Source organism: Perognathus longimembris, chromosome 11 (assembly GCF_023159225.1).
Source record: "Perognathus longimembris pacificus isolate PPM17 chromosome 11, ASM2315922v1, whole genome shotgun sequence".
In the NCBI taxonomy this organism is placed as follows: domain Eukaryota; kingdom Metazoa; phylum Chordata; class Mammalia; order Rodentia; family Heteromyidae; genus Perognathus; species Perognathus longimembris.
Window position 1 is genome coordinate 67,495,623 of NC_063171.1, and position 19,899 is coordinate 67,515,521.

General features: G+C 42.2%; 1 protein-coding gene and 1 pseudogene across 1 annotated transcript in view; both read right to left on the reverse strand.

The window, feature by feature from the left end:
* Positions 1 to 19,899, reverse strand: part of Smyd3 (SET and MYND domain containing 3) — a 442,737-nt gene that overhangs the window by 414,190 nt on the left and 8,648 nt on the right. The gene's annotated exons all lie outside the window — the stretch shown is intronic.
* On the reverse strand, positions 3,632 to 3,892 carry LOC125359765 (annotated as a pseudogene).

The window sequence follows — 19,899 nt, forward strand, 5'->3', positions numbered from 1 at the left end:
AATGCAGGAGGTATCACAATACCTGACTTCAAGATCTACTACAAGGCCATCATAACAAAAACAGCATGGTATTGGTATAAAAACAGATCGGAAGACCAATGGATTAGAACTGAAGACCCAGAAATAAAACTGCACTCTTACAGCCAACTGATATTCGACAAAGGAGCTAAAGATATACAATGGAATAAACATAGCCTCTTCAACTACTGGTGCTGGGAGAACTGGGCAGCCATATGCAGAAAACTCAAAGTAGACCCAAGCCTATCACCATGCACCAAGATCAACTCAAAATGGATCAAGGACCTCAACATCAGATCTGAATCCTTGAAACTACTGAAGGACAGAGTAGGAAAGACACTAGAACTTATAGGCACAGGAAGGAACTTCCTGAATAGAGTCCCAGGGGCACAACAAATAGGAGAAAGACTCGACAAATGGGACTACTACAAATTAAAAAGTTTCTGCACAGCTAAGGACATAGCCACCAAAATAGAAAGACAGCCAACGATATGGGAAAGGATATTTACCAGCACAGCAACAGACAAAGGCCTGATATCTGTCATCTACAGAGAACTCAAAAAACTAAGCCCCTCCAAGCCCAATAAACCTATTAGGAAATGGGCAAAAGAGCTAAAGAGAGACTTCACAAGAGAAGATATAAAAATGGCAAAGAAACATATGAGGAAATGCTCAACATCCCTGCTAGTAAAGGAAATGCAAATAAAAACAACCCTGAGATACCACCTCACCCCAGTTAGAATGGCCTATACTCTGAACTCAGGAAACAACAAATGCTGGAGGGGCTGTGGGGAAAGAGGAACCCTTCTCCATTGTTGGTGGGAGTGCAAATTAGTACAACCACTTTGGAGAACAGTATGGAGGTTTCTCAAAAAGCTCAATATAGACCTACCCTATGACCCAGCCATACCACTCCTAGGCATCTATCCTAAACAGCAAAATCCAAGATATCAAAAAGGCATTTGTACTACCATGTTTATCGCGGCACAATTCACAATAGCTAAAATATGGAAACAACCCAGATGCCCCTCCACAGACGAATGGATCCAAAAAATATGGTACTTATACACAATGGAATACTACATAGCGATTAGGAATGGTGAAATATTGTTATTTGCAGGGAAATGGTCGGAACTCGAACAAATAATGTTGAGTGAGACAAGCCTAGAACACAGAAAACAAAGGGGCATGATCTCCCTGATATATGACTGTTAACAAAGGGAGACGGAGAGACAGTAGAGACCAAGTCTGTGAATACTGTATATGTTCTTGATACATTGTATATTGCATATATGTCAACCTGACCTAGACAAGGGATAGAAAAACAGGTTGTAAGATATCATAAGAAATGTACACACTGCCCTACTATGTAACTGCACCCTCTTTGCACAACACCTTGTAAAAAAATTTATGTCCAATTAATAAAAAAAAAAAAAATTAAAAAAAAAATCCTTTGTAAGTAAAACCCCATCCCACCTTTAGTTGTGCCTCTGTGGAATTTTCTTGCTCTCGGGATATAACAAGGTCCCTCTGGAGTGGTCAGACAAACAGAGGACCTGTAGACGGGAGTTACTCACCAGACTTAGGAGATGGTGTGCTGGATGCGTAGCCAGCAATGGTAAAGACAAGGCGTCCCAAGTGAGTTTCCTCCGGCTTTTGGCAGTTTGGTCCGAGGAGGGGCGGTCAAGGAGGCGGATTAACCCTCAAAAGAGAAGAGGAAGGAGGGGATCCAGCGACTCCTGACTCTGTCCCCTCCCGAGTCACAGCACCAGATGAAAGGTCCACAGGAAAGGAAACCCGCCACAGGGTGCAGGCAGAAAGGAGTTTGTTGGGGGAAAGCAAACTGCCAGCCCACACAAGATGGAGGCATGGGAAAACAGAAGGGAAGGAAGAAGGGAAAAAAAGAGAAAAGAGCAAGAGAGAGTAAGAGAGAAAGGGAGAGTGAGGACTGTGTTTTCAGATTATATAGGGAAAGGTGGGGGGTATGGCCAGGTGGATTTGATGTGACCTCAGAAAAGGAGGAGGTAACTGCCTCCCGGTAAGCCAGTTACCTAGGTAACTCAGGTACTGGGGGAAGACAAACAGGTGGGGGGCATCTGCATGGAGCCCTCCCAGTGGTGGACCTTACAATGTAAAGTCACTGGAGCATTGCCTTGGGAAGGAATTCACATACTACTTACAGAATCCAGGTTAGTATCAGTGACAGGATTGCTATAAAAGAGCAAGACTGTCCAATGCCCAGAAATACAGCAACCTTCCCACTTCAGGCTTCCTGTCTTTCTGTGTGTTCCCACTTTCTCAAGCAAGCTGCCTCACCCCACCTGAGCTCCTTGCCAGAGCCTCGCTGATGCTGGCCCGAGGCTTGTGAGCCTTTAGAACCGTAAGGCACATAGTATATACTATTCTTCCTACTAAGCCTCTAGTAACTTGTTACTGCAATGGAAAATGGACTAATAAAGATAAGTAGAAATCAGCCAAACAAAAGATGAAAGACTGAGGGAGAAAAGCAAAAGAAACAGTCTATGCATAAGCCAGGGATGAGGAAAGGCAAAGGCATGGAGTGTTTGTAAGCACACAAGTAATTCAATCTTGCTAGAAAAGGAAGATGAGGGAAAAGAGGGTCAAAAGAAGTAAAATAATAATAATAATAATAATAATAATAATAATAAGTTGGGTGCCAGTGTCTCATGCTTGAATCCTAGCTACTCAGAAGTCAAAGAACTGAGGATCAAGGTCCTTGATAGTGAGACCTTCCTGCAAAAAAAACAAAAACTTAAGCTGGATGCTGCGGCTCAAACCTGTAATCCTAGCTACTTAAGGAGGTAGAGATCTGGGGATCTGTTTGAGGACAGCATAGCTAGGCTAAGTTTACAGGACTCCATATCTCAACCAATGGCTGGACTCAGTGATGCCAGCCTGATCAAGATCAGCCAGTAAGGGCAGAATACTCAATAAGACTTCACCTCCAATTAACAAGGCTTTTTCCACTTACCATTGGAACGCTATCATTTGAGCCACACTTCCAGTTCATTATTTTGCTGGAGAGAAGTCTTAAGATTTTGCTGCCATACTAGCTTTGAACCTTGATCCTCATATCTCAGCCTTCTGAATAGCTAGGATTACAGACATGAGCCAATGGCTTTGTGCTGGTACTGGGGCTTGAACTCTGGGCCTGGGAAGTGTCCCTGAGCTTTTGTGCTAAAGGCTACCACTCCAACACTTTTCTGACTTTTTTTCTGGCTTTTTGGCTCTAAAGTCATCAGTTTAATCAATGTTTATTGAACTCCTGAACCATTGCTTATGGCAGCAGATGGAGAAGGAAGCCATAGGCTTCTCATCAGACAAAACAGGGTGGTGGGGGAAGGGAGGGTGTGGGAGAGAAGAGGAAGAGGGGGGAAATAGGGCTGGGGGGCACGAGAGAGACTGCGGGCAGAGGTGACCAGGGGTCCTCACTCTCCCACGCAGTGGCAAAGCCCAGAAACATCCATCTCTGCCCCCACCCAGAGGCCGCAAGAACGTCGAGGAAGGACCAGAGGTCTGTGGACATTTCAGTCCTTCCTGTCATCAAGCATGCAGGGAGGGGCAGGGCCCTGGGTTCTGCCTTCAGGGCACCCTAGTCCTGGGCCAAGGCAACTTTGATGGCAGCCACCAACCTCAAGCTTCACCTCGGTGTACACGTAGCCATCACCTCTCTTCTCCAAGTGAACTAACTTCCGGCCGCCAAGACTTCAAAGAAGCTGTTGACCTGCAGTGTGCCCTCGCCACAGATGTCCAGGCAACAGGGGAATTCATCTTCCAGTTTCTTCTTAAGCTGGAGATACTTGGGTTTGTAGCCTCATGCGCCACAGTACAAGACCCCCAAGGCAAGGACCATGGCTGGGGACTGCCCCCTTCTGACTTTTTGTAGTTAACTGAAGAAAAGAGTCTCATGAACTTTCCTGCCTGGACTGTTTTTGAACTGTGATCCTCAGATGTCAGCCTCTTGAGTAGCTAGGATAACAGACATGAGGCACCAGTACCCAGCCTCGGTTCATTATTATCATTGCTGATGAGCATTCTGTTTGTCTCAGAGGGGAAAAAAGTATTTTAAGACAAGCTCTATTAAAATTATCTAAGCTTATTTCTGAAGTGTGTTTAGTTCTGGGGCTTGAACTCAGGGCCTGGACACTATCCCTGAGCTTTTTTGCTCAAAAATGTGTTCTATCATTTGAGCTAAAGTTCCACATCCAGTTTTTTTGTTAGCTGGAGAGGAGTCTCGCAGACTTTCTGCCTTAGTTAACTTTGAACTATGATCCTTATATCTCAACCTCCTGAGTAGCTAGAGTTACAGGCATAAACCACTGGCACCTGCCAGAATAATTTTTTAACGCATAGTTTATAAGCTCAGTTGCTCCAAGCTAGAAATAGTGTTGACTTCCTTGTAGGCCTAGAAGTGTTTGAGAAATAGTTACATATTGAGATTTTCCCTTCCCACAGCAAACAGATTGTGTGTGTGTGTGTGTGTGTGTGTGTGTGAGTGAGAGAGAGAGAGAGAGAGAGAGAGAGAGAGAGAGAGAGAAAGAGAAAGAGAGAGAGAAATACAGAGAAAGAGAGAATGAATGAATGAGGATGTGTATTGGGCTGGAACTGAAGGACTTGTGCTCATCCTTGTCTTTTTCACATAGGCTGACACTCTACCCTTTGAGCCACACCTCCACTTCTGGCTTTTTGCTGGTTAAATGGAAATAAGGATCTCTCCAATTTGTTGGCTGTAGCCAACAAGGTTTGAAGCTGGCCTCAGATCTCAACCTCCTAAGTGGCTAGGATTACAGGTGTGAGTCACTGCTTGATATCCTATTTCTGAATTTGAAAAACAAGGTGAACAGACATGGACCGATTCCTTCAGTATTTTTTAAGGGGTCATTCTTCCATGTCATAAATTTTTTAAAACATGGGCTCCGCTCTTCAGAGGAAAGCCTGTGTAATCCAGGGTTATCAGTTTATTTTCTGCTAAAACAAAATACCCGGGCTGGGAATATGGCCTGGTTGTAAGAGTGCTTGCCTCATATACATAAAGCCCTAGGTTGGATTCCTCAGCACCACATATATGGAAAAGCCAGAAGTGGCCCTGGGGCTCAAGTTGACAGAATGCTAGCCTTGAGCAAAAAGAAGCCAGGAACAGTGCTCAGGCCCTGAGTCCAAGCCCCAGGACTGGCAAAAAAAAAAAAAATATATATATATATATATATATATATATATATATATATATATATATATATATATATATATATATCCAAAGCTAGATACTTGATTAAAAACACAATTAATGTAGCTCACAGTTTGGGAAGGTGAAAGTCTGAGCAGCAGGGCAATGACTGGCAGAAGTCTGGCTGTGTCTCATGTCTCATCAGTCACATGACTGACATGGAGATCACACAGTGAAACAGGAAGACAGAGATTCAAGGGAAGACTTGCCCTTTTATCACAACTCCCTTGTTTCAGGAAAGCCTGGAATAAAAGAATCAGCTAGCAAAGACAAAGTGCTTGAAGACAAGCAAGAGGCAGACAGATCCAAGACTGCATAAAATGCAATTTATTAGGGATTTATGGGCAGAAAGGTGTGTCTGACTTCAGCAAGACAGGAAGATCCCCACCCTGAGGCAGGAGGAAGGAGTTTATATGCTAAACTCACAAAAGTGGCCCCAAGCCAACAGATGTGCACCTATCTTTCTCAAAACTATTAACATGTCAAAATGTTCAGCTAAGTTTTGGCACCAATGGTTGGCACAAAACGCTTGGGTGACTGCACAGGGATTCATTTTATCTTATAATGTCTGGAAGGTGCCAGGGTTAGCTGGTAGGCAAGATGAGTTATAACCAAAGTGGCAGCAACCATGCCAAGTTAGGTCCCCGCATCCCTCCCAAGACAATTAACCCAGAGACCCATGAGAACTACTCTCACCCCCTCCAAGGACATTCCCCACTAGGTCCCACCTCAGATCCCCCATCTCTCCACATCACCAGAGTGGTGACTGGTCTCTGGTACAGGAAACCAGCAGAGAACCGCTCAAACTGCCCAAAAGCAACAGCATTCAGTACTGCATGAGAAGAGGTCTGCCTGTCACCCAATCTACGTTAGCTGGTGGCTAGTATACAGATGAGACATCTTTCTCCCGTATTCCATAACTAATAAAGCTGAAATGTAGATGCTCAAAGCAAACTTCCAGAGCCATTCAATTTCACTAAAAAGCTGCCTTCTTCCTGTTCTCAGTGGAGAACATGGAACTCAGGACTTTGCCAGGGCTAGGCAAGCACTCTACTGCTGAGCCACACCTCCAGTCCCCAAAGATTCTTTCCTAATCCTATATATGCTTAGTCACACTTAAGACTTAAATAAATCAGAATAAACCAGAAAACATTCTAATGTTTCCATTAAGAGTGCTTTCACCTTTTCCCTGAACTCTGAGGTCTGCAGTTTTGTCCCACAACAGAAAGTTGACATAGAGGGGCTTTACTCCTGCTTTCTTGGAGAGGGGAGGCGGGACTCAGTTGGTAGAGCACCAGTCAATGGGCGAAAGTGTCAAGAACAGAGTTCCAGTCCTTCTCAGACAAAAGAAGAAAGAAAAAAAGAAGTGGCTGCGAAATCTGTGGTGACTGTGAGGTGGCAGGACGGGGGTCTGAGCTGGCCCTAGGACAGGAAAGGAGGCCAAGGGTCTTGTGTGTCCTGCTGGCAAGGTGCTGCTGACCACTTTAAGCCAGGACAGTCAAATCCTCAGCTACACTGTCACAGTGATTAATGGTGCAGTAGAAGTGTTTACTTTCAAACAATAACCTAAACTGGCTTTACTCATGCTCAAAACAAAAGTCATAAATCATCTCAATTCCACTTTGTCACTCTATGACAGATAATACAGAAATATGATTCAAAACAATGTTAGTATGACATGCTAAAGTTTTAACTTTACAGATACTGAGGGTCACTGCAGTAACTATGAATTTAATTCTATAAATACACACCTTTGGGCTGGCAATGTGGCTTAGTGGTAGAGTACTTGCACAAAGCCCTGCGTTCCATTCCTCTCTACCACATAATCAGAAAAAGCCAGAAGTGACACTGTGGCTCAAGTAATAGAGTACTAACCTTGGGCAAAAGAAGTTCAGGAACAATACCCAGGCCCTGAGTCCAAGCCCCCAGGACTAGTTACACACACACACACACACACACACACACACACACACACTTTTTTCTACAGAGTATGTGGTAAGATTTTTGTTTTTAATCAATCATGAGGCTTACGCTCAGGGCCTGAACATTGTCCCTAAGCTTTTTTCATTCAAGGATAACACTCTACCACTTTGAGCCACAGATCCACTTCCAGTTTTCTGGTGGTTAACTGGAGATGAGTCTCATGTCCTTTGGTGCACAGGCGGCTTTCAAACCATGATCCTCAGATCACAGCCTCCTGAGTTGCTAGGATTACACGTATAAGCCACCAGCACCTGGCAACATGGTAGATTTTTAAACATTCCACTGGAGTAGCTGCCATGAGCACGACCCTCGCTATCCCTGTTAAGATTCAGGTTTGCCACCATTAGCAAGTGTCGGGTTCAGGACTTACACTCTGCTGTTATGTGGCTACCGCCCAAGTTTGGTCTGTACTACGCATGCACGTCACCCACAGGTCTTGGTAGCATGCACATTCGAGTCAAGGTGGTCCAGGGCTGGCCTGAAACACCATTTGTAAAAGCATCCAGTGAAAGCAAGGCTGGTGATCTGCAGACCACACTCACAGTAGCAAGCCTAAGCCAGGTACTCTGATACCCAACGATGCAGAAGAGGCAGCAGTAATATTTAACCAGGACCTACTGACCTAGGTGAAAAGGCACTTTTATATCTTCACTGCGGACATGAGCAGCTTTTTTCAGTCTCTGTGAAGCACTTCAATTTGTAATAAAGCTCAAGACCCACCTAAAACATACTTGGTCTGTGTAATGTCCTTTTACTCCTCCAAAGACAAAAACCTATCTGTACAAATACATACACAGAAGAAAGCCTTTTTTTCTTGCAAACAAGGTTTTCAACTCAGCTCTGACTCAAGATTTCATTGAAGAACAGACATATCAGTAAGACACAAACTCTTGACTCCAATTCTCAAATATGCCACAAAAAGCTACCTAGCACAGTCTGCCTCTGGAACATTCCAGCTCAGCAATTTCTAAAGGACAGATTAGTATGAAAGGCAACTGTTCCAACTTGTCAGCTTCTCCACCCAAAATAGTGCAATACAGGCCCTAATAGTCAACAACTCTCTGATGGAAATGGAACCGGTCTGTGTGTTTGAATCTCAACCAACATTAAAACGGAGCTAATTACACCTTATTTCTCTTCATGAAATTCAGACAATTTCTCTTTTATTTCTTTTGGTGGTACAGGATTTTGAACTCAGGGCCTCAGGCTAATAGAGCCACACCTCCACCCAGTTGGCTTTTGTTATCTCTCTTCAAAAGAAACAACTTCTCCCCCTCAAAACAGAAAAACCCAGGGCCTCCTCCATGCTAGGCAAGTTCTCTTCCATCTTTCTACATCCCCAGATATGGAATATTATTTTTTGAATAAGGCCAGCCTGAATTGCAATCCCACAATTTATTCATCCCAGTAAGCTGGTATGATAGATATATACTGTAGTGGTTGAGATGGGGTCTTACAAAGTTTTTGTCCAAACTGACCTAAAACCTTGATCCTCCCCTTCCAATCTATGCCTCCCAAGTAAATTGTGAAAAAAAGAGTCACAGTAGCACACAACTTTTTCTTTTTTGTTTTGTTTTGTTTTTTGTTTTGTGGGGGGTTTTTTGGATGGAGGGAAGAGGGCAGTACTGAGGTTTGAACTCAGGGCCTTGTGCCTGCCAGGCAGACACTCTACCTCTTGAAGCACACCCCCAGCTACATTCAACCTATTTCTATTCAGCCTATTTTCTTACTCAATCCCTTTTAAGGACTATTCAGGTTTTATATACTTTTTAAATTTTTTCCTAATTATTAGATACTTGAATAAATGTAATAAAGGAACTTACTAGATTTTTAAATTGAATTTTAGTTTTATCAATATTGAATTAACTATAAAACATTTCTTCAAGAGGTGCCATAATATGAAAATTCTGTGTTGTAAAATGACCTCTTTTGATAACCATATTCTAGTGCTTTTTTGGAAACCTAGAGAAAGTACCTGAGTAAATGTTACAAGGTAATTATCATTTATGTCAGTCCTACAAGAAGGCACAGCTTTAGGCAGGCCAAGGTGTTCTGTCATCCAGTGACTGTGTGTGACCTACAGGCGAGTGACCTCAAGTTATTATCCCCCAATTCTTTGTTTTGCACATAGGAAGCACTCAGTTACATAGTTACTAGGACTGCAATTGATACAGACAAGAAAATGAAAGCTCAAAGAATTTGGCTGCTATTAAAAGTCACACAGTAGGTAGAAAGTTACAATCTGAACTCAGCTCTGACTGCAAAGCCCAGGATTTCTTCTCCTGGGTTTTTGATTGCTTAACTGAGATAAATATTGCCCATGTACTCAGAATTTAATTTAAAGAAGTACAAACACACCTGCATCTACACTATGGTACTATACTAAGACACACAATTATAAAGTATCAACTCGTGAGGTTAAAATCTCATAGAAATCAATGTCTGATAACCTAAGCAACACATGTGTAGCTAATGGAAAAATTTCACCTCCAAGATTTGTATAGTCATAACAAACATGTTGAAGACTTACTATGAGTACCTAGTTATATTGAACCCAACATTACAACAAGGATTAAAGACCAAGACAATCGAAAACCAAAAACTACTTAAGGCTAAATCACATTATGAGTTTACTTAGCCAATGCTTTAAATGATAAGACACAGTTAAGATACTCACCTGAAACTACAGGTAATTACCAAGCACACTGAATAACAGTATCAGTGGGCTAGAAAGTTATGTGTCTGCACCTGAGTGCTCACATTTTCATACCTGTCCTCTCTCTGGAAAACAGTGTAAGACCAAGCTTCAGAGCCTGGGCTTGATAGAAGGAAAACCTGGCTCAAGAGCCAGCTCTAAGGCTCAGCATGGTGGTGAAGCCTGTAATCCCAGCACTCAGGAAGCTGAGGCGGGAGATCACAAGTTCCAGGCCAGCATGGGTTACATGTTGAGACCAGAGAGAGACAGAGCATGGAGACAGGAGAAGGGGGAGAGAGACAAAGAGAAAGAGAGAGGAAGGGAGGGGGAGGAGGGGGAAGAGAGCTGTTGACAGGTGGTACATTTGATACAGTAGTTGAGGATGACCTTGCCAGCCAGCTTTGTACAAGGCAGGCATTGCCTTGGTGTAAAAATGTGTGTAATATGCCTCGTGTGTGTGTAACACGCAACATGGACAGGCAAGTGTTTCTGTTGACTGTGTTCCCTGCTGAGGCTTCAGTAGCTAAAACAAACTGACACACAAAAGGGTCATAATATACTGCAATAAGTATTGAATAAATTGTTCTGTGCCAGATTCTGAGAAAAACTACTTACCCTGACACTTGTTTGAATCCAGCCTTATTGAGAATGCACATTTTTAAGTATCATTAGAAGAAATTCACATCTTTTTTTAAATCTTTTAACTTAGTTCTCATGACAGCTTTATTGAGATGTAATTTACATAGCACCAAATAATCCATTTAAAATGTACAGCTGAATGCTTGGTAGTATATTCACACAGGTTTCTCTTTCTCTTACTGTAAATAAGAGACTCCATGTGAGGTTTTATTTGTGTGTGAGCTCTTCTGGGGCCTGAACTCAAGACTTCCCACCTGGCTTTTTTGTTCAAGGCTGGTGCTCTACCACCAGTGGAGAGCCACACCTCCACTTCTGGCTTTTTGCTGATTGAGAGATAGAAATCTCATCAATTTGTCTGATAAGGCAGGCTTCAAACCATGATCCTCAGAACTCAGCTTACAGGTGTGAGCCACCAGTGCATAGCTATCACACATTTCAAGTACTTATCACTGAACAATCCACAAAATTAAACAGCGAAACAAGTGGAATATGGCTCAGTGGCAGAACACTTGCTTGGTCTGTGCTAGTCTGTGATGTTATGTACATCCATAAGCATCCATGTGGGACAATACGGCTCCTTATTCCTGATAGGTTTGTTATAGCTACAGTGGCTAATGCAAGTCACCCACTTCTTCCCTGGCCCAGATCAAAACATCACATGGTTTTCTTCCCAACAGGTTTTTGCATAGCTAGGGAGGCTGATGAATTCACCTCTTCCCTGGACCAGAACAAGGCCAAGTACATGCTTCTCCCTGACGAAGTGGGGCCACTGTTCACCCCTTACCCCTCAGCCACAGTTTGGATATGGTTGGAGTTCATCCCCCAACTGTCCTAAGTTAGAAGCTTTGCCTGGTTTGGCAATGGTAGAGGTGAAGGAACATTTATAAGGTGAGGCCTGGTGAGAAGGAACATGTTCACCAAGGACAGTGCTCTGGAATGAAATTCGGTAGGTGTCAGGGACCACTGATGAGGAGGTCTTTATAAAGGTTGCCAGAAAGGAGCAGACCTGGCACCTCTCTGGTTCCTGGCTTCTTGACACCATGTGATCTCTATTCTACCTCTTGTACACACACCACAACGCCCTCTGCCATGAAAGGGTAGCCAAGGGGGCTCTCACCAGAGGCAAAATTGTTATAAGGCAGTCTTATACTTTCAGCCTCTAAGACAGTGAGCTAAATAAACAGTGGTTCTTAATATATGTACCCAGCCTCAGGATTATCAGTACAGTAGCATGATATAGACTAATATAAATAGCCACACAATCTCTATGCAGTTTTTTTTTCTAAAAAAAGTGGCCAAAAAATACCAATAAAGTAAGTGGCCAGCCCAGGATGTGCCACTGTGGCTAATAAAACTAGGGTACCACGTTCCACAATTTTGTGTGTGTGTGTGTGCGCGCGCGCACACACACATGTACCAGTACTGGAGCTTGAGCTCAGGGCCTGAGCAATCTCTTAGCTTTTTTTTGCTCAAAGCTAGCACTCTAACACTTCATTCACCACTCCACCTCTGGCTTTTTAGGGTAGTTAATTGGAGATAAGAGTTTCATGGACTTTCCTTCTGGTCTGGCTTTGAACCATGATCCTCAGATCTCAGCCTCTAGGTCCATTACAGGAATGAGCCACCAGACCCTAAGTTCCACAACTTTTACAGACATAGTAAGTTAGGATACAGTGAGAAATAAGAATTGTTTCAATGTCAAATACAAGGAAATCAAAGCAATATACTTCTCAGTGGGGAAAATGTCAAAATGAAAAATGGAAACTACCCTTCTGGGAGAAAGCAGAAAAAAACTGCATCACAGACAAGGCTGGACCCAGGAATCTTTAAGACCCAAGAGTCTATAATTACAAGCAGATGTCCCAAAGAGAAAACAAAACTAGGTGGACATTGGTGACTCACACCTGTAACCATAACTACTCAAAAGACTGAGATTCAAAGTCAGTCCAGGCAGAAAATTCACAAAGACTCTTATCTCCAATGTAACAACAAAAAGTTGAAAGCAGAGGTATGGTTCAAATGGTAGAGTGCAAGTCTAGAACAAAAAAAAAAAAGCCAAGCAAGAGTAAGAGAACTTGAGTTCAAGTCCCAATACCAAAGGGGGGGGAGAGAAGGGGGAAGGAAAAAAGTAAGAGGATGAGATGGGGAGGGGCAGGGAATGGCCAGGGAGGGGTCTGGTGGCTCACACCTGTAATCCTAGCTACTCAAAAAGATGAGATCTGAGGATCATGGTACAAAGCCAGCCTGAGCACTAAATTCCATGAGACTCTGGGTCTCCAATTAGCCATCTAAAACATGGCTACCATCCCAAAGTGGTAGAGCACTAGCCTTTAGCAAAAAAGCTCAGGGGCAGTGTCCAGGACCTGAGTTCAATCCCCAGGACCACTAGCCAAAAAAAAAAAGAGGAGGGGGGAACACCAGCCTTAAACAAAAATAAAAGTAGTTAACCCAAACTTTATCTCTTTGGTGGATTCAAGCATGCTCCCTTGTACCTCAAGGTTGATCTCACTGCCCCATACTTGAATCTAAGCAGACTTGGATTTACTGCTCATAGCAAAAAGTGATTTCCATAATATCCACATAACCTTTTTTTACAATGTTCCTTTCAAAGACCAAAGGTAACATAATCAAACAAGAGTTGTCCCTTGATACATATACCTCAGTTGATGTGTTTGAGCAGTAAGCTAAGAGGTTAAGCTGTTGAGTCCTTGAAATATGGTTTTCTCATAAAACATTCACATCAAATCAAGCAAAACATGTAAGGGAATTACATAATGAGTCATACTAAAGTGGTGATGAGAGAACAGCCACACCATCAGTTTATCTCGTTTTCACTCACTGAAGAAAAATATGTTTTAGGACTAACAATAAAATACGTAACTGAGCCCCCAAAGTACACTATACTCTTCCCTTAATAACACATTTTTTAAAGTATTGTTCCAACTACAAAAACTTCTTTCCTAGGGAGCTGGGGATATGGCCTAGTGGCAAGAGTGCCTGCCTCATATACATGAGGCCCTGGGTTCGATTCCCCAGCACCACATATACAGAAAATAGCCAGAAGTGGCGCTGTGGCTCAGTGGCAGAGTGCTGGCCTTGAGCAAAAAAAGAAGCCAGGGACAGTGCTCAGGCCCAGAGTCCAAGCCCCAGGACTGGCCAAAAAAAAAAAAAACTTCTTTCCTAAATATGAGACCAAAGAGCTGGGTGCAGGTGGCTCACACCTGTAATTTAGCTACTCAAGAGGCTGAGATCTGAAGACCATGGTTCCAAGCCAGCCCAGGCACAAAAGTCTCTGTGAGACTCCTATCTCCAATTAACCACTCAAAAACCAGCAGTGGAGCTGTGGCTCAAAGTTGTAGAATGTAAGGGCACAGAGATAGCACCCAGGCCGTAAGTTCAAGCCCCACAACTGACATTAAAAAAAAGAGAGAAAGAAACAGAGATCAAAGAACTTGTTTGGAAAAACAAACACTTAGCTGTTTCTACTGCTGATCTAAGAGCTGAAGGGAAATTTTGAGACAGGGATTATGCAATTGTGGAATTATGGTCTTTCACACAGCTGTGACTTTTGCACCATCTTTCATACCAAAGCATGGAGGAAGACTACAGAGCACAGGAAAAATCTCATCAGAAATGAGCACTTGCGGGAAACATAGCTATTATCATCTCATCCTCGCCCTTCTCTTCCACCCTGCTGTTTCAGGCTTTTTTAATATAAGAAGCCATCTCAATGCAATCCAAGTAATTCTGTGTTTAATTTCAAGTAATGATTCATATTGTAATAAATGTCTCTTTTTTCCACAACTTTAATAGATGCCAATCAAAAGAGTCTTTAAGATACTGAAATACAAAAACACAGTGTCAATCTAAATATTTAAATTACTGAACTAACTACATTACTGATCTGTTCTGTACATTTAATCTAGTCTTATCTGTATGATTTTCCAATATGTAAGACATAGTATTTTATTATCTGCTTTATGACATCAAAGAAGATATAATCAATGTTGACAACTGACAAGTTTCCAACAGGTACAAAAAGCTTAATTAAATAAAAAAAAAAGATTATAGGCCCTCAGTTTAGGCAGAACTACCTACTTAATTTGGGCAAGTTATAACCTCTCCATTCTTTGGTTTCCTAATCTATAAACTATGACTAATACATATAAAACTCTCAGAGGATTTTGCAAGATTAAATGAGATAACACACACGAAAGCCTGGCGCCATCCCTGATACACCTAGTGTTCCACTCTTCCTCCTCCACACTGACAAAGACTGTGGCTATCATGACTACTTAACCACAGACCGTACCCAGCTTCATGCTGGACAGTGACACTTTGTTGTTTTTTTTTTTTTTTTTGGCCAGTCCTGGGCCTTGGACTCAGGGCCTGAGCACTGTCCCTGGCTTCTTTTTGCTCAAGGCTAGCCCTCTACCACTTGAGCCACAGCGCCACTTCTGGCCGTTTCTATATATGTGGTGCTGAGAAATCGAACCCAGAGCCAAGCACTCTTGCCACTAGGCCATATTCCCAGCCCACAGTGACACTTCTTGTCCTCCATTTTGCTGAGTCTTTCAATGGAACTCTAAGATCTGGTTTTAATATGAGTAGCCCCATTTACCAATGAGAAACTCAGCATGTTGCGCTTTCATACACTTAGCAAATGGCAGAACCTGAAGGCGAAGTTCCTCAGTAGAAGGACAAGTCTTAGCAGGCCTTTCCTCAAGAAATGGGAGACAGCACTCAGGAGGCTGAGGCAGGAGGATCACAAATAAAAGGCCAGTGTGAATACACAGGAAAGTGAGAGACATGAAAGAGAGACAAGGTGAGAGTGTGTGTGTATGTGTGCAAGAGAAAATTGGTTACTGTCAATGATGCAATCTATAAGCATCTATAGTGACTTCTGAACATTTTAGTAAAAGAAAAACAAAACTCATTCCAATTCTTGAATATATTGCTCTTTTATCTCACTTGGAACAAGCATGATGATCATGAAAATACATGGCACTCACTACATGGCACTTAAATAATTCTTAGTATACCAGTTGATCTTCACTAAAATTCATATGGTATAGGTAGGGATTGCCATGACATTGTTTAGAAGAGAAAAAAAATTAAAAGGTAAGTAAATGCTTTCCCCAAGATGACAAATCTGATCACTAGAAACAGCACTCAAACCCTAGTCTTGTTGCACGCAAACAGGCGGGTGACTAAAGACTAAATGATCTCAGGGCTGGACAAGGAACTCACAGGTAGAGCCCATGCTCAGCATGCATGAGGCCCTGGATCCCAACCTCAGCACTACCAAAAACAAAGAGTTACCTCAAAAAAAAAATGATGTGGCCCTCCAAAAACAATAATCCACACATTACTCATTTTCACCAAAAACCAAGGCTCAGAGACAAAATAACAATGCAGTTCATGAAACCACAACATTCAATCAAATGAGGGGCACTAAGAGTGGAGCTTAGCCAGGTGCTCGTGGTTCAAGCTTATAAAGCTTATAATCGTAGCTACTCAAGAGGCTGAGATTTGAGGATGGAGGTTCAAAGCCAGCCCAGGCAGCAAAGTCCGTGAGACTCTTATCTCTAATTAACCACCAGGAAACTAGAAGTGGTACTGTGGCTCAAGAGGTAGAATACTAGCCTTGAACACAAAGAGGTTCAGGGGCAGTGCCACAGCATGCATGCACACGGGCAGGAAAGAAAAAGAAAACTGAAACTCAAACCACTTGAAAGAATGGATATGATCTGATATTACTAACTTAAGAATAGATCCAGTTACAGTAGTTTTTCACAGACTCAATCAAAGATAAAGGAAGATAGAAAATATCTAGGTAGGGAACTGAAAGTAATGATGGAGATTGTCTCATGTCTAAAGAGTATGACTGAACTGGCAGCCTAGGCCTCAGGATTTTTAAAAGCGCAACAGAAGCTGAGAATGACTATAGCAAGAATACTTTGGGTGGAGGGAGCAAGAGGAAACATGGCTTGACTTCTAAGCAATGCTTCCCACATACAGTGACAAAAATAACAAAGGAGCTACTACATTTAACACAATAGAAATCACAAGGAAATTTTAACACTGGTTTAGATAACAGCTGATGAAGACTAATTTTGGATTAGCAAAAACCTCCAGAAGGGAGACTTCCCTGCTAGGAGGCTGCAGAACACACCACCCTGCTAGCACTAGCAGAAGTGGCTACACAGCCTGTTAAGGCAGCCCCTCCCACCCACTGTTCCCATACTGCCACCTAGTGGCACAGCAAGACTCAGCCAGCTGAAACAGGAAATGGTTTTGAGTGACTGGACCCCACCAGGAAGATGTAGATGTAAAGAACTTGAATTCAAAGTTTTAAACCTAACATTTCCTTCTACTTAGTTAAAATGTAAGACAATCTTAAAATGTATAGTTTTATGAGCAATCCCTACCACTGACTGGAGCAATGGTTGTCTGACATTTTGGACTATACAATTAATTGAACACTTAATGGTGGACAAAACAAGCACAGTTACTTTATGTCACTTTAAATGGGAGAATGTAAATTGTACCTCAATAAACTGTCAGAAAAAGGGGGATCAGCTGGAGCAAACACAGAAGCAGTCTGGATAATTGTAAAGTTTAAGCTGGTGAATCACCCCTGTAATGGTAGCTAATCAAAAGGCTGAAATCAGCTTAAGACAGAAAAGCCTGCATGCCTCTATCTAATTATCAGTTAAAAGCCTGAGTACCTGGGGGAAGGGGGAGGCTGAGAATGTATCGTAGTGGTAGAGTGCTTGCCTGGCATGCATGAAGCCCTGGGTTCAATTCTGCAGTACTACATCAACAGAAAAAGCCAGAAGTGGGCGCTGTGGCTCAAGTGACAGAGTACTAGCCTCGAGCAAAAGCTCAGGGACAGTGCCCAGGCCCTGCATTCAAGACCTGGGACAAAAAAAAAAAAAGACAAGAAAAAGAAACCTAGACCTTTTAGGTCCAGCTTCTATATATATGGTATTTTACTTCTGAGCTTCGCTTCTCTCACTCAGTACGTCTTCCAATTGCACCCACTTTTCTGCAACTGAATAAATTTTCATGCTGAAAATGAAGTCCCTTTTTCTGAACAATGTTTGGGTGCTTTTCACCCAATTTTCCACCAGAGGGAGCATCACACCAGGAATTTCCTAGAAGAAAAGAGACAGCTAAAACTCCGCGTGAAAGAACTCTGGATGTAGTGTGTATAGGATTAAATGTAAAATCAAACAGTGCCTCCAAATAATCTAAAAGTAAACACCTTTCAAACAATTTGGTTTCTAAAATCTTAGAATTATAGAAATCAGTTTAATGACAAATGCCTCCATAATACACACTGTTGTAGTTTTATTTCATTTCATTTTGAAGGGAAATATTCGGGTTTTAAACTCAATACCTCATGCTTGCTATAGGCAGTATACCACTTGAACCACAGCCCTTTTTCCTTTAGTTATTTTTTTCAACTCATGTCTGTAATCCTAGCTACTCGGGAGGCTGAGATCTGAGGATCACAGTTCGAAGCCAGCCTGGGCAGGAAAGTCCATGAGACTCTTATTTCTAATAAACCACCAGAAAAGCCAAAATGGAGCTGTGGCCAAAATGATAGGACTCTAGCCTTGAGCAAAAGAGCTCAGGGACAGTATACAGGCCCTGAGTTCAAGCCCAGTGACAGACAAAAAGTCTCACAGACTTTCCTGCCTGGGCTGGCTTCAAACCATAATCCTCAGATCTCAGCTTCCTCCTGAGTACCTAGGATTATAGCAAGCCACCAACACCTAGGGATCATATACTTTTCCCAAGAAAGCAAACTAGAAACATGGAGATATCCACACTCCTATGGTCTTTCTTAATACGTGGAAGGTTATCAGCTACTGTAAGGTATTGAATATGATCACTAAATCAACCTCCTTGAAAGTAATCTTCCCAATAAATGATTATGGGACAACTGAGTAGACACTTGGAAAAAGATAAAATTAGATCCATTCCTTCTGCCACACACACAAAGGAAGCCTAGCAGGCTGTGGTGGTACATACACACTTGTAATCCCAACATTCAAGAGACTGGACAAGAGGATCAAGGCCAGCCTGGGCTACACAGCGAGACATCATGTCTCAAAAGAAAAAAAGTTAACTTTAAATGAACCAGAGAATTTAATGTAATGACTTAAATATAGATTATAGAAGAAAACACTTATGAATGCTTTGATCATGACTAATGTCAGAAAACAAACTACACCAGGCATGGTGGTACATGCCTATACCTCTAGCACTCACCACATAGTGAGTTCAAGGCCAGGCTAGGCTACATAGTGAGACCCTATCTCAAAGAACAGGGAGGAAGGTATCTATATAATTATTATACTAATGATTGCTGTTTTTATGTATATTAAATGTATTTGTGTTCCCCAAGAAAGTAAGCTTCCTAAAGTGTCAAGCATAGGAAAACATTTAACCAAGCCAGTGACCTACAAATTAAAATTGTTAGTGATGCTAGACTATTTTTTACAAGTTTGTGTACATGTGCTCTTAATTGTAACATAAAAGCTTGATGGAGCTGACATAATGCTGTCAATCATAATTATTATCCATCCTAAAATGCCACCTGCCATGGAAACAATGAGACTGACAATTGCTAGATCCTTTTTATCCTAAATCTTAACTGTAGCTATTCTAAGTTTTTGTCATCTACAGTTTGTGTCTCAAAAGTACTTAGAACTCAAATTCATGGAAATGTCCCCAGAAAGTACTTGTTTCTCAACTATTGTAAACTTGGTATTATTCTTGCAAGGGGTACTATTAAACCAATACTGAAAATAGACAAGAAGACGAATGAAACTTTTTGTTGTCTATAGCTCAAGTGTGTTATATTCTAAGCTTATTGTAAATGGAAATACCTTGTCTTAAAAATTAGGTTCTAACCTTTCAACTGTGAAGCTGTACTCACAGGACCTTTTCTCAAATTCTTGAGATATGCTGGATGCTCAGTCTCCACAAAAGGCATAGATCTCCCAACTAAAGGTAAAACTATCTAGACCATATTGTAATTCCAGGGTAGTAACTCTTGAATCCTAAGAAAGAAAAGGTCTTCTTAAAAATAGGGCCATCTCAGGGCTGGGAATATGGCCTAGTGGCAAGAGTGCTTACCTCCTACACATGAAGCTCTCGGTTCGATTCCCCAGCACCACATATATGGAAAACGGCCAGAAGGGGCCCTGTGGCTCAGGTGGCAGAGTGCTAGCCTTGAGCAGGAAGAAGCCAGGGACAGTGCTCAGGCCCTGAGTCCAAGGCCCAGGACTGGCCAAAAAATAAA